Below are 12,991 nucleotides of genomic sequence, written 5' to 3' on the forward strand. Positions count from 1 at the left end.
GTACTGCTAAGCCTGTTGTATAAATGAAATTAAAAATGCATAGATAGTAGAGGTTCAAGACCACATGGAATATATACTCTCTGCATAATAGCTATGAATGCAGCTTTCAGTCACGTAGCCAAAGTGTTGAAAGGTGTAGCTGACCTCATAGATCTTCTAGGCCATAACCCTACCAGTTTAGAATTTGGGGGACTGGGGGCAGCACATTTCCACTGTGTTGACTACCCTGGGTGATTTGCTATGCGAATATCTGACACTGCGTTTGGGTGCTGTTTTGAAAACATAGTTTGAAGCTTTTATCTCTCTGCTTATTACTTTTACAATTTAGAGTTGAACTTCTTGCTCTGTACCTTCTCCAGTAGTCATATTTCACCTCTTAGCTTTAGAGGGATATGTTGACTACAGCAGGGTGAGTACAAAATAAGTGAATACAAGAAGACAAGGTGGAATTAAAAATGTTTCAAAACATAATTCTAGGACATGCAGCAGAAATTCTGAAGAATGGACTCTTAGCTACAGTGCTACATGGATGCTTGCTGATGTGTCTGGATAAGTAGAAATTTGTTTTCGGTACTAGTGGTGTGTCACTTGTCGCATACATAGCATTTGCTTTAGGATAAAAGCATCAAACTGGAAAAAAAAAAAGCAAAAGAAAGAAGGCTTATCAGTAATCTTAAAAAAATTTCTTTTTACTTCTACTGAAATAAATGAGTTCAGAGTTTTGTTTCCAAAGAGCTGAGGAAGGAGACATTGTTAATCTTTCACTGCCAGGAGCTGGTGTCTTGTTTGATGAATACATGAAGTCATGTGTCCAATATGATAGAGCTCTTCAGTCTGCCAGTGGATACATTAGCAGACATGACTTCATTCCTCATAAGTAGTTTTAGATAGCTTGACGAAGTTTCTAGAAATTAACTATTTCCATAAACTAAAGCAAGGTAAAAAGAAGGAAGAATGGACTTAGAATGTTGCTTTCTGCTCAGTGGAGCATTTGTGGCATTTCAGTGAGATGTGTATATTGTTGAGTGACATCGTGACAGTTTCCCTTAGCAAGTGCATCTCTTAATTTTGAAAACTAATACCTATTCTCACACTGATACATGTTTTGCATTGCATAAGTGACACTTAGTCCTGCATGAAAATTAGCCAAATAATTGCCAGCAGTGTAATAGATTGAGTTATAAACATTATGTAGATGCAAAATTGTGGATAATACATTTGTAATTGTTGCTGCTTATAGTTGCATTCATCATAGAGAAAGCGATCAAAATACCTTCTATCTTATAAATGCTTCATGTAATTGAAGAACTCTTATCTTTTGAAACATTAATCTCTGAAGTGCCCAACTGATAGTTCATTTTCCATTTGAAAAAGAATAATAAGACCTTCAAACATGAGTCATAAGGGAACAAGCCGTGAATGGCATACACACTTACTGTCATATTTTAGATGCTTATTTTTTATATTTGCTCATCAACTGCATCCTCCAAAATTCCCACAATGACTGTCAATATAATGGTTTGGTGTTGGTTTTGGTTTGTTGGTTTTTTTTTTTTTTTTTTTTTTTTTCTGCGGGGCAATTTCTCTATAGCTTATCTTGCTCTAACTCGTTCTTCCTCCATAGGACTTCCCCTGAGATGCTCACCGTGGTAGTGTCAGAGACCTTTAGTCAGTGTGTGCAGCTCTGTCTCTCCTCTCCTCTTCTGTGAACTGCCTGCATGTTTCCAGGGAGCCCCTGAGAGGGAGAGCAAGCAGCTCCTATGCAGGGTGAGAACGTGGACCTCTCCATCCTTCCTGGCTGTCGGATGCCCACTCTGCCTTGTCCTCTTCTGTTCTGTTCGCCCATAATGACACTGGTAACACAGCCAAGGGTCAGCTGTTTATCTGCTTCTCCCAGGAAGATTGCTGCTTTATTTTCTTGGATATTTATTTAACTGACTTTTTCTGGTCTGTTCTTATACCTCCAGCCTGGGGCATGAAGTCTTGTGTTTGTGTCATGCCAAAATGACAAGAGGAGGAAAGGTAAATCAGAGAGCTCCAGTAAAAGCTGCCCTTGGTGAACTGATTGCTGGATGCTTTCAGTGTTTGTATTGCTGGTGGTTATATCAAGGATGGCCTTCTCCAAGGAACTGGAACTGGGTTGAAGTGAGGTTGTGCAGGAGGCCAGAGGGAGCAGGCGGGCACTGCTCAGCCCTGTCCTGGAGTGGCTGTGGTGTGGACGGTGGGGTGGCTGAGCTGATGCTTTGGGGGACCAGGAGGGGTTTGGGGGACCAGGAGGGGTTTGGGGGACCAGGAGGGGTCTGGCGAGGGAAAGCATTAGCATTTCTCCCCATACAGGTCCCTAGAGGGGCACAACAGGGAGCGAGCTGCACCTTCTCATGGGGAAGTGATAGCCATTGTGGCTGTGGGGCAGCTGTCCACATCTGGACCTGCTTTGAAGCCAAAGTAATTCCCAGGATAACAACGCTTCACTCCACTCCTCCAAGACATGCTAAGCACTAGGTACACACTCGGCATCGATCTCACCAACAAAACCAACTCATTTTCTTCCCTAGCAGAGACGGAGGACTTTCTTTCCTAGAGGCAAATTGCAATCATGTGATCACCCCTGTGCCCTCAAGAAGATCAAATGTCTACAGAAATTGCCTTTCCAAAGCAGCATTTTCCCCACTGTATTCTACTTGCCACATGTTTTTATAGGGTCTCTTATACTCAAGAATAAACAACAGAAATTGTCTCCTTGCACTAACTATCGTGATGTTTGTATCACGTTGTGTTTAATCTTCAGGAATTACCCAAGGAGATGGATGAGGTTTGATTTTTCTGTTTTATTAAGCCCATTAACATTTAAGCAGTTCTGAGTTTGCTAGATTTCACTAGATTCTTGCTTTCTAATCCTTAGGTATAACCACCACTCTCCTCACCCTCCCACCGCATCCGAGCGGGTCGTTGTCCATGTCCTGTCCCATTCCCCGTGTGCAGGATGTAACCAGCTGAGGGGACAGGAGGGGTGGGGTGGGGGTCCCAGCCGCCCGCTGTCCCCATGAGCCACCCTGCCCCTCCACCGCCCTCATCAGCCTGGTCGCCCTGCAGTGTGGCAGCATCCACCCCTCCACCCGGGGGACTTTCTGGGAGTGCCAGCCTGAGCAGTGTCCACCATTTCTTCTTCCTCCCTCTCAGGTCCACTTGAGCATCATTTTTGTATGTTTGCCACCCTGCTTTGCTCTGCCTTTACTGCTCTGCAGCTCCACATTGCATCCCAATTTACTATATACATTTACAAGTCCTAGATACCATGCATTTGTTATCTTTTTTCTTTTTTACCCTTAAACCCAGTTTTATCCAGGTCTGCATTGTTTTAACTGACCGTGGGTGACCTGTTCTGCTACGCCTGTGCCCCATCTCTTATCACCCCATGCCTGTACTCCTCTACACCATGTCCTTGTCTCCACTTCTCAAGGTTGCTGATATTGTATCAGGCATGTGTTTCTCTGTGCTGCATCATTATGTTACGACCATAAATGTCTCGTTCTACACAGGATGCAGGTTTGTTACTGCTGCCGATAAAAACCTGGTTGTAACATACAAGGATAAAAAAGTAAAACAAATTAGCAATAGACACCTGGTCAGTTAGAGAAGCTGCTGTCACAGGTAACCCAAACAACACCGAGCTGCAGGCAGGTCAAGAAAAGCAAGTGTGGCCAACCTCAGCCCTGAGGCCCCGCACACTGAGTCCAAAGCTTATGTCCTGTTACTGGCGGTGGCAATGCCATATCTCAGAGTGACATGGTTACGTTCCCTCCCCAATGCCCTGCATATGGTCCTTCCATCCTTCCAGCCACGGACATGCAGAGGGCAAACGGAGCAAAGTCTGGGAAGGGCCAGCAGCTTCACTGATGCGTCAGGGCTCCTGTGCAGCTCGGTCTAAGTCCTGTATGCATGGACATCCATGGAAATCTGGGGACAAGAACCAAGCTGTAACAAATCAAGCATCAAGCGGACTAGGAAATGTTTTACTTGTTAAGAAATAAGTAAAAGAGTTGCTACTTGCATTTACTCAAAATATTGGTCTAAAATACAGACGAAGGCTTTCAATCTTCAAGCATAGTGGAAAGTCCTAAAGAACTTGCTGTCCTTGCTCAGGGAGTCTGAAATATCTCTGAGTTTCACATGGCTCTCCTAACAGGATTTCAATCCCATCTACAAGCACTGTTAACTTGTTAATGGGTTTCTTTATAACTTCCGCTGTACTGTTCTTGTTCGAAACTTCTTTTTAATAGGACCGAGCAGCAAATAATCATTTTTGTGCTCTTAAAATTACTAAGATATTGGTATTTTTATAATTTCATTTTCATTTGAGTGCAACTGGAAAGACTACAGTTCTCAATGTTTTGTCTGGTGCAGAAGTTTGTTTTAACTCACAATAGGTTGCTGAGAACCACAGCATCGAATCCTTCCTAATGGAGAAAGTTGTTTTAAAAAAAACCAACACTACAATTAGCTACTAACAACATATAACAATGTAATGCCATTATCACGTTGTAACAGGGTGAAGGGGTCTGGTTGTTGTACCATGTAAGCAGCAGCAGGGCAGAGCAGAGCAGCCTGTGGGTGGGAGGGTTGGCCTCCCCCACCAGTGGGTCTCCCAAGTCATACTTTTGGCCCCTTTTCTCTCAGCAGATCCTTCTTCCCCCTTTCTCTCTCAGCACGTTTTCTTAGGATGCACAGGCATGGTCACTTTTGAAAAAAAAACAACAAAACAAACAACCAACAACCCACCCCAAACAAAAAAGTTGTCATGGTGTGAATAGTTACTGCTCCTCTCCTGGAGATGCCCATCTTCCCTGCAGAAGGGCTCCAGCCAGCGCTGCCTAAACCATTTCAGTTTAGGTCAAACCCATTAGGTCAGGTTGTCCTGAACATCAGACTGGTGTGACACTGCACTGAAGAGGATCATGCTTGCATTGACTGATAAGGGCATTAATCTCAGCTGATGAACGATAGTAATATGTGGCTGGAAAAGACAATGTTTTCAACCTTGCTAGCCGAAAGGGGTGGTCTACATTACAACAGCTTAATCCACTGTAACTGCACAATTATCTTAGTGGCATCGTTAGCAGGTGCCTTTTTTTAAAATCAGGTTTTATTCTGAAACCTCTCTTTGCCAGAAGAGAGCGCAAAAAAATAAACAGACTTCTCAAATGGAACACACAAAAGTTGATTAAAATTCTTTCCATCTGTTGGTGGTAAAATACACTTTGGAAAACTATTCAGTTCGCTGAAGAAATGAGAGTGTTTCACCCCTTGAGAATGTGGAGATTGCTGGTCTCTACTTTTTCTGCTAGGAGCTAAGATGAATTCACAGTTCTAGAAGTAACCTCTAGCTATCAGAATCACCTGAAGGCTTGTGCTTTCTATATTTAGTTTGCTTTTCCCTTTTAATGCTATGCTTTTATTATTATATTTTTTTTTTGTCTGCACCATTTGTCAGTTATTTTAATCACCACTGTGAAAGACTTTTCACAGAAGTAAAGTGTTCTCAGTCTAGCAGGAGAGGTCACAACCAGAGCTGAAGACTACAGCTGGATCTAGACGCATTCAGAGCAGCGGAAAGCTGAGGTTTTCTGTCAGGTGTTTAACTATCTGAGCAACCTGGAGTCTCAGTTACCTGAGGTCCTTAAATCTAAGTAGGCTATCATTGTAGAATATACTTCGTGGTTTGTATTCCATGTTATCTTATTCCTGGAGCTGCTGCATGAAATATGACAGGTTGTTTTACACTAACATGCAGGAAAGTCAGATCAGGTATCATATAACTGCATTTTTTTGACCTAAGAACCTACAACTCTTCTTTCTTCCTGTCAAATTTTTTACCTACCAAGCCAGTAATTTTTAAAATGAATTCCCATTGCTGATTCTATATTTTTTACTGTAAATAAAGTAAAATGAATCTGAAAGAAAAATGTTGGCACGTCCCTGAGGCGTCTGACAGTAGTGTTCTGCATTATGCCTATGGTCATCTATTCTGTTGCAGCACAACAATTTTTTTAGATGCAAAATCCATGACTGATTTTATCATTAAAAAAAACATTATTCACAGTAGCCAATTCAGAATAAGCATTGCAAAATTCAAAATCTTTTAAATTATATTGCATGCTTTAAGAGTATCTGCGGTATGGAGTTTGTCAAAGTGAGGGACTGTTCCCGTTTACCGGTGTAGCCACCAAACACCACTCACGGCAGTCCCTGGAGGACTGGTGCTTCGTGCTGCCTTGGAAGCTGACTTTCAACTAATTGCCTGGCAGGTTAAGGGAAGTCCAGTGCTAATGCATGCTTGCGGATGAAACGTACCTCCTTGGTGGGTGAGACCTTCCACGTGCTTCGACAACATACTTTTTAGAAGATACAGATTTTAAAATAAGGCAAACTATTTCTCCAAATCCAGTAATCTCTGACCAGCTGTTTATCAAGAACCAAGACCATGCCCCAGGTCCTTCACATGGAGCTAAATTCAGCTCAATTTGCAATAGCCGTGGCCGGTCACTCATCCACTCTCCCCGAGCTTCATGAGCACGGAGTCCCTGCCCAGCCCCCGCCCGGCCCTTACCTGGCCCCTCTGCCTTTGCAGGAGCTCACTGATCCTTCGATCAGTCCCGTGGCTCAGACCAACCTTTAATCACTGTTAACCATTTTTGCACTGTAAGCTCCGTTCATTAATTGTCGTGTGAATGACCAGCCCTCTTGCCCATGCACTGTGTGACCGAGCATGTTTATAATGGAAAACAGGGCAATTTACAATAGTTTGGTGTGTGATTTAACTTGAAGTAATATTTCATTCATATGTACTATTTGAGTTTTAAGATAACAAATCAACAGCAAACTTACTACAGATAACAATACAATGATTATTAATATAGGTATAACATCTATTGTAGTACATGGGTAGCTTTTGGTGACCAGCCATTGTATTGACAACACTAAATAAAAGTGGTTTCCACCTCACTAACGGAATCAGTGTAATACTACTGTATATAATTTTTATTTTTCTTTCCCCTAAGCATCTTCCATTTTCAGGCAGATGTTGAAACCTTGTTACTTAGTTTGAGAGAGTTATATAGCTTACGTAGCATAACTATCTAACATATTGGGGTGTTGGACTACATGACCTTTAAAGGTCACTTCCAACCCAAACCGTTCTATGATTCTATGATATTGAAGATTACTCCAGTCACTACTGAGGTTTTAAATGGTGCAAAATATGACACTTCCTGCTCAGTGTGTGAGAGGTTAACTAACAATTATTTTGGTAGTTTGATCAAAACCACATCACATTACAATGGTGAATGCTACCAGATCCAAATTTTATGTTACCTTGAAGATGGGTACTCCACCCACAAACTGTTGTCATATACTCATGTCTCGTTACCACAGAAATGTTGCCAGACACCAGTAGCAGAGCAGAGTCTGTGGCTCTAAATTTAGGTAGCAGTTAATTTTCAATACCTCATCTGCTGCATGGGCAAGGTAAGTCCACAGGAGACGGGTTTCAGGGCTATGCCCCAACCACCGATGTTCTTGGGTGCAATGCAAGCCCAAGTTATGGCTGACTTACTGTCTTTGGTATCAGCACCATCCTGCACTTTTCTGTTGTGAAACAAGGGTCACCTGGTGGACCTCTAGTTGCATATTTAACCACAACCTCAGCTCCAGGCATTCAGAAGGGGCTGGAGGGGGTGGGGTGGGGTGGGGGATGTTGCCTCAGCTTTAACAGGGTTTTTTACTGCTTTTGACATGAACCCCTTGTATGGGACTTCTCATAGGGGTTTGCCGCTGGTTTAGCTGTTGTATGACTCCCCATGCCGGGATTCCCAATGGGAGATGGGACTAGAGTCCCTCCCACCTTTGTCCCCTTTCCACTGCAGGTGGAAAATCCATGCACTCCATCCCAGCCACACCAGGTTTGCACTTCATTATTCTTAAACTGTGACCTGTTGACAGAGGGTGTTTCTTGGAGTGGGAGAGAACCAGTAGACTGGCAGCCAGGTAGCCCCATGCTGCCCCACCATTTGTTTCAGCCACACTGTTGATCATCTGGTATCACTTTCCTCCAAAGTTGTGTTCGGTTTTGCGTTGGCATTTTTTTTTTTTTTTTTTTTCCTGTAGGCACGTACATGTCCAATGGATGTGTTCCCAGACTGCGCTATAGCACAAATCCTTTCCCAGTGTTTCCCCCACACAGCTGCACAGCAGTTTGCTGTGCTGCCCCAGGGGAAATGGCTCACTGGGTAACATCGTCGGCTGTGGGTGCACAGAGCTTGACTCCCTTTCCTCGAGTGATGGGCCCAGCGCAGCATCCCTGCCCGCACCGCCAGCAGCACTTCCCAGAGGGAGCCCAGTCAGGATTTACAGCCAGTGGTTGTAGGGAAATCCTTTTTACCATGCCCTTCTTGTTGCTGTCATCCACGTTGATATCCAGTAGTGTAAAGGGGCAGGTAGGGAGGACAGGGCCCATAGATTGGCAAGTAAAAATTTCGTCTTCTAAAGCACTGGATGCTTCACAATGTCTTTGTTCCCAATTCCACAACGTGTTTTTCTTCAGCAAATCCCAGAGAGGTCTCACAGGACTACAGATAACCCGACATGTGTGACTCTAAAACCTGCAGGACCCAGGCAAAGTCTACAACACCACAACGCCTTTTTTTTTTAATCAGAAAGCGCCATAATACTTTGTACCTCTACTGAAACAGATCCTGGCAGTTTTCTGCCTTCCTGTCCATTGGGTACCTAAAAAGAGTTTGGAGAAATATTTCCTTATCTGGACCTCTGATTAAGAGGTCCTCAGCTGTATATTGAGAAACAGTTAATTCGGGTGGGAGGATGGTGGGTTCCAGCTGTTCTGCTAACATGGTAAGGGCAATGGTGGAGTTGTGTTTAGAGCCTTGGGACAGGCGGTTAAAGGTGTATTATGCTGCACCCTGGGTAAAAGCAAACTTTGGTCTGTCTTGCTCTTGTACTGTGATCACAAAGAACATATGTTTTACACCTGGCACTCCCATCCATGGAAAAGCGCGTCAATTTATCCTGTTGACCAATCTGACAGTGCTGGCAACAAAGGCAGTGGAAAGGCCAGTGTTTTTATATCAGCCCTGGTAATCAATAGTTTTTTGTAACAGGCCATCCCGGGCTGTTATATGGGTCTGCCCGTCCCCACCTGCTGCCCAGGATGTCTACGGTGGTGGAGGTGAGCAAAGTGTCTGTTTGCAAGCGCAGAGCCCTCCCCGCAGCTGTGTACCCAGGACCTGCTGGAGTGGGTGGCAACAGTGGTCCCTACGTGGCTGGGCATCAGCTGTGACAGTGGGATGCGATGCCAGTTATAAGCACCTGTCTTCTTCCTGCTGCCAAAATGGTGCCTACCTTACAGTAAGCCCTTCTTCTACAGTTTATCTTCAAAAAGCCTTTCTTCTATGCATACCTTTTGTGGCAGCTCCTTCCCTAATACAAAGAAAGGCTAGTTAGCTGAAGTAAAGTCCCATTCCCTCTAAAATCTGAGCTTTGGTATTATCCATTTAAGGTTGCTTGTTTTTTGAGAAACTCCGATGGCTTCCTTGCACTAATATGGCTGCCATCAATGTATTGGGGGTTATCTGAACAAAGACTGTGTTGATATGACATTAAAACTGTATTTTCCAGAAGGACCCAGTCATAATCATAGAATCATAGAATAGTTTGAGCTGGAAGAGACTCTCTCTGCAACAAGCAGGGACATCTTCAACTAGATCAGGTTGCTCATAAATAACAGCCTGAATAAACAAAACTTCTCAATATTTTTATTTGCTGCTTTGTAAAAATTCTGCCGCTTATTCCTGAAAACAATCCCACATTCCTCTGGGATCAGCATCTGCCTTAGAGGAATTGAAGGAAGGTGAGTAAACACCCAAATTGACACAGTTGCTGGAATTCTGATTTGCAAACAAGAACATCAGAAAGCCTAGTATCGAAGAGAACAACTCTTCAAAGTGAGGACTATAAAGCAGCATGCTACTTTGGCCGAAACAAAGAATTTACAGCCCAGCAAGCGAATTTTACTCAATGAAGAACTCTGCTGTTGTCTCCAGGGCTAAAAGAATCCCAGCTCCTCCCTTAACAGGGGATTTCTTTGCCTATTTTTGCCTTCAAAAAATTTGAGCTGCTGACAGGAAAGAAAATGCCGCCGAAAACGGGTATTTGCTGTCATCTAGTGGTAAGACTTATTTTAGCAACTGTTCGTTCTTGGCTCTGCAACAACACAGTTTTAGTTTTCTCCTACGAAATTCTCTATCTGAACTTTTATGCTCTTTTCCAGGTAATAAAGGAGAGAATTTATGAAGAATAAAAGTCTCTATGCTTTTACTGATGGTTCAGTCCAAAATTACAGTGAGAGTTTTTTTTCCTGCCAAATGCTTTATTCCTTCTTCTAAAACTAAGAGAATTCTGACCTCACTTTTTTGATGAAGGACTTTGCTGATATCATTGCAACATTGAATGATGACTTCAAAGGTGCCTGAGAAGACAAGCTTTAGCTTTCCACCCCCACCACCATAGGAAGAGGGATAACTGTAATCATCTTCTTCAAAAGCAGTGGAGAGAGTGTTATTTTTATAGTTCATTTTTTTTTCCACAGGTATTCTTGGTGCTACAGGATGGACAGTGACACATGGAATCTTGAGGTATCATTCACATCTGTAACATACCATGCATGGTGTGCTGAGTTACAGCTCCTATCGCTCAGTTTAGCTCTGTAGATATCAATAAAGCCGCATCAATTTGTACTCTTTGAAGAACTGTCAAATCAAGCACCTCTGCTTTGCATCATTTAAAGGCAGTAACACTGACAGATGTTGGATGGCACATGCTCTGGACAGGACTGTTCAATAATGCAGCAGAAAACCAGAAAAACCACGAATGTTAAACCTGTGGTATGCTGCAGTCTGCCCAAGGTTTGGCATGCAGGAATGGATGCATACAGCACTGTTGGGAAAGGGTAGGATAGATGAGAAATGAGGCTATGCCATAATACACCCTTGATTAACACTAAGAAAAAGTGATGTGCGGTCCATAAAGACCCACTTCAAAGTTCACATGAACCTCTTTTTAAGTATCTGTGTAATAACAATGTGTAGTATAAAGGAGAAAGTTAAATTGTCATATGTTTTCAAATATGCTTTCAGCCCTTTCCACTTGAATACGATCTCAGGAAGGCTGAAAGACAAGCTTTTAAACTTTGGACCAAGATCACCCCAGAAGAATTATTTTGTCTTAAGGCAGGGATAGCTTCAACACAGGAAAAAAGCTAAAAACATACGTGCAGAAACCCTGGGAAACTGCCACTTTGGTAGGGCATGTGGCCATGGGAGGGTCTGGAAGGGAAGTGACATCCTTGACACGATCTGAATTCAAAGTAAAACCTGACAGTCAAAGGCCAACAAGAGCAAGTGAAACCAGCACCCTCAGTAAAAGTGGTAGGTAGAAACAGCCCTCCATTTCCGTGGAAGAGGAACCTCCTGGGAAAAAGAAAATTTAATTCTAGAGTAAAGAAATTAAGCAGCATGTTACTTCTTTAAAAGCACTGTGGTCTAAATAAGACAGACTTGCTCAAGCCAGTTCCACGACAGATTCAATTCTGCAGCAGTAGGCTTCAAAGACCTCAACCCAGATGGGGACTGCAGGTATAAACAGAGACATTAGCTCAGTGTTTCTGGCAATCTTAAGGATTACGCCTCAAGGAAATGCCCTACTTAACACCTGCAATTGATATTTTATTTTATTTTATCTAACTGCCAAGAACAGCTACACTCATTTTCCAGGCTGCATCAAATTTTTGTTCCACTTACACTGTCACAGAATCTAAATAAGGAAATCTGAAGTTACCCTGGATTTATCTGAGGTCAGAAAAAGGTCAGGCAAGACCAGGACAAGAAGACACACCAAAAGCAAAAGGCTAGTTTGTGTGACTATAAGTTCCCGAAGATGTACATCCAAATGGATATCCGTAATTAAGCACCTTTCCTGGCTCACAGGTCGTGAGAACTGAGAGTGAACTTCTCAGAGATGAGCCATAAGGATATAGCAGGTTATGGAAGGGAAAAGTAAATCAGACTTTTCCTGTGGGCAGACCCTCAAAGAGCTGACTTTACTATAGACTGGACGTGGCCACAGAAGGAGGCGCTGCTCGACCACTTTCCACGTCGCTGGTGGCACCTGCAGTTGGGTGGAGTTCTCAGCCGCAAATCAGGACTCAGATGCAGAAGTCTTGCGGCATGTTGAAATTATACCTTTGACTCATTTTGTCTGATCTTTGTTTTCTGGATCTTAAAGTCAATGGTTCTTTCTGGACTATTTTTATCAATTTAAAGTACTGCTTTTATGTCTACCTAATCTCCTCGGTGGCCAAAGAAACAATTAGAGCCACTTCACTGCAGAGAGGTTGTTTAGCAGACACAGTATATTGCTGTAAGAATGTTTTCTTCTTTTCATCAGCTATAGTCAGGAGGTAAAATAAGTTTCCTGGCAAAATCAATTTGTCAGCTAGAATTTAGAGTATGTATGCTGAGAAATTACTTGACATTAGAGAGAGGGGAACTCTTAGAAAGAGAAAAATCCCAAGTGCGTTATCCAATAGTATTCTCCCAAATGGCAGGGCCAGAAACAGCAGACAGCGGCAAAGAGCAATGTTAACAATGTCTTTTTCAGTGGGTGTATAAACAAACAAAGGAAACCTTTAAGCAACTATGCAAAGTGATCAAAACCATGATACTGACACTTACTAAGGAATTGCTGTAACTCTGTCTGGCACCCTTTCTTAAAATAGGGCTTTTTAATCCCTAGGGCCCAAAGTGCTTTCTAAAAGGCCAGTGAACTTGGCTGGTGAACTGAGGGACTTAAATATATTGTGACTTCCACAAAAACTCAGAAAGAAAACCGGTATTAAAACGCTGTCATTCCCTCCCCCCCC

This window comes from Vanellus vanellus, assembly GCF_965231255.1.
Source record: "Vanellus vanellus genome assembly, chromosome: Z".
Classification (NCBI taxonomy): Eukaryota; Metazoa; Chordata; class Aves; order Charadriiformes; family Charadriidae; genus Vanellus; species Vanellus vanellus.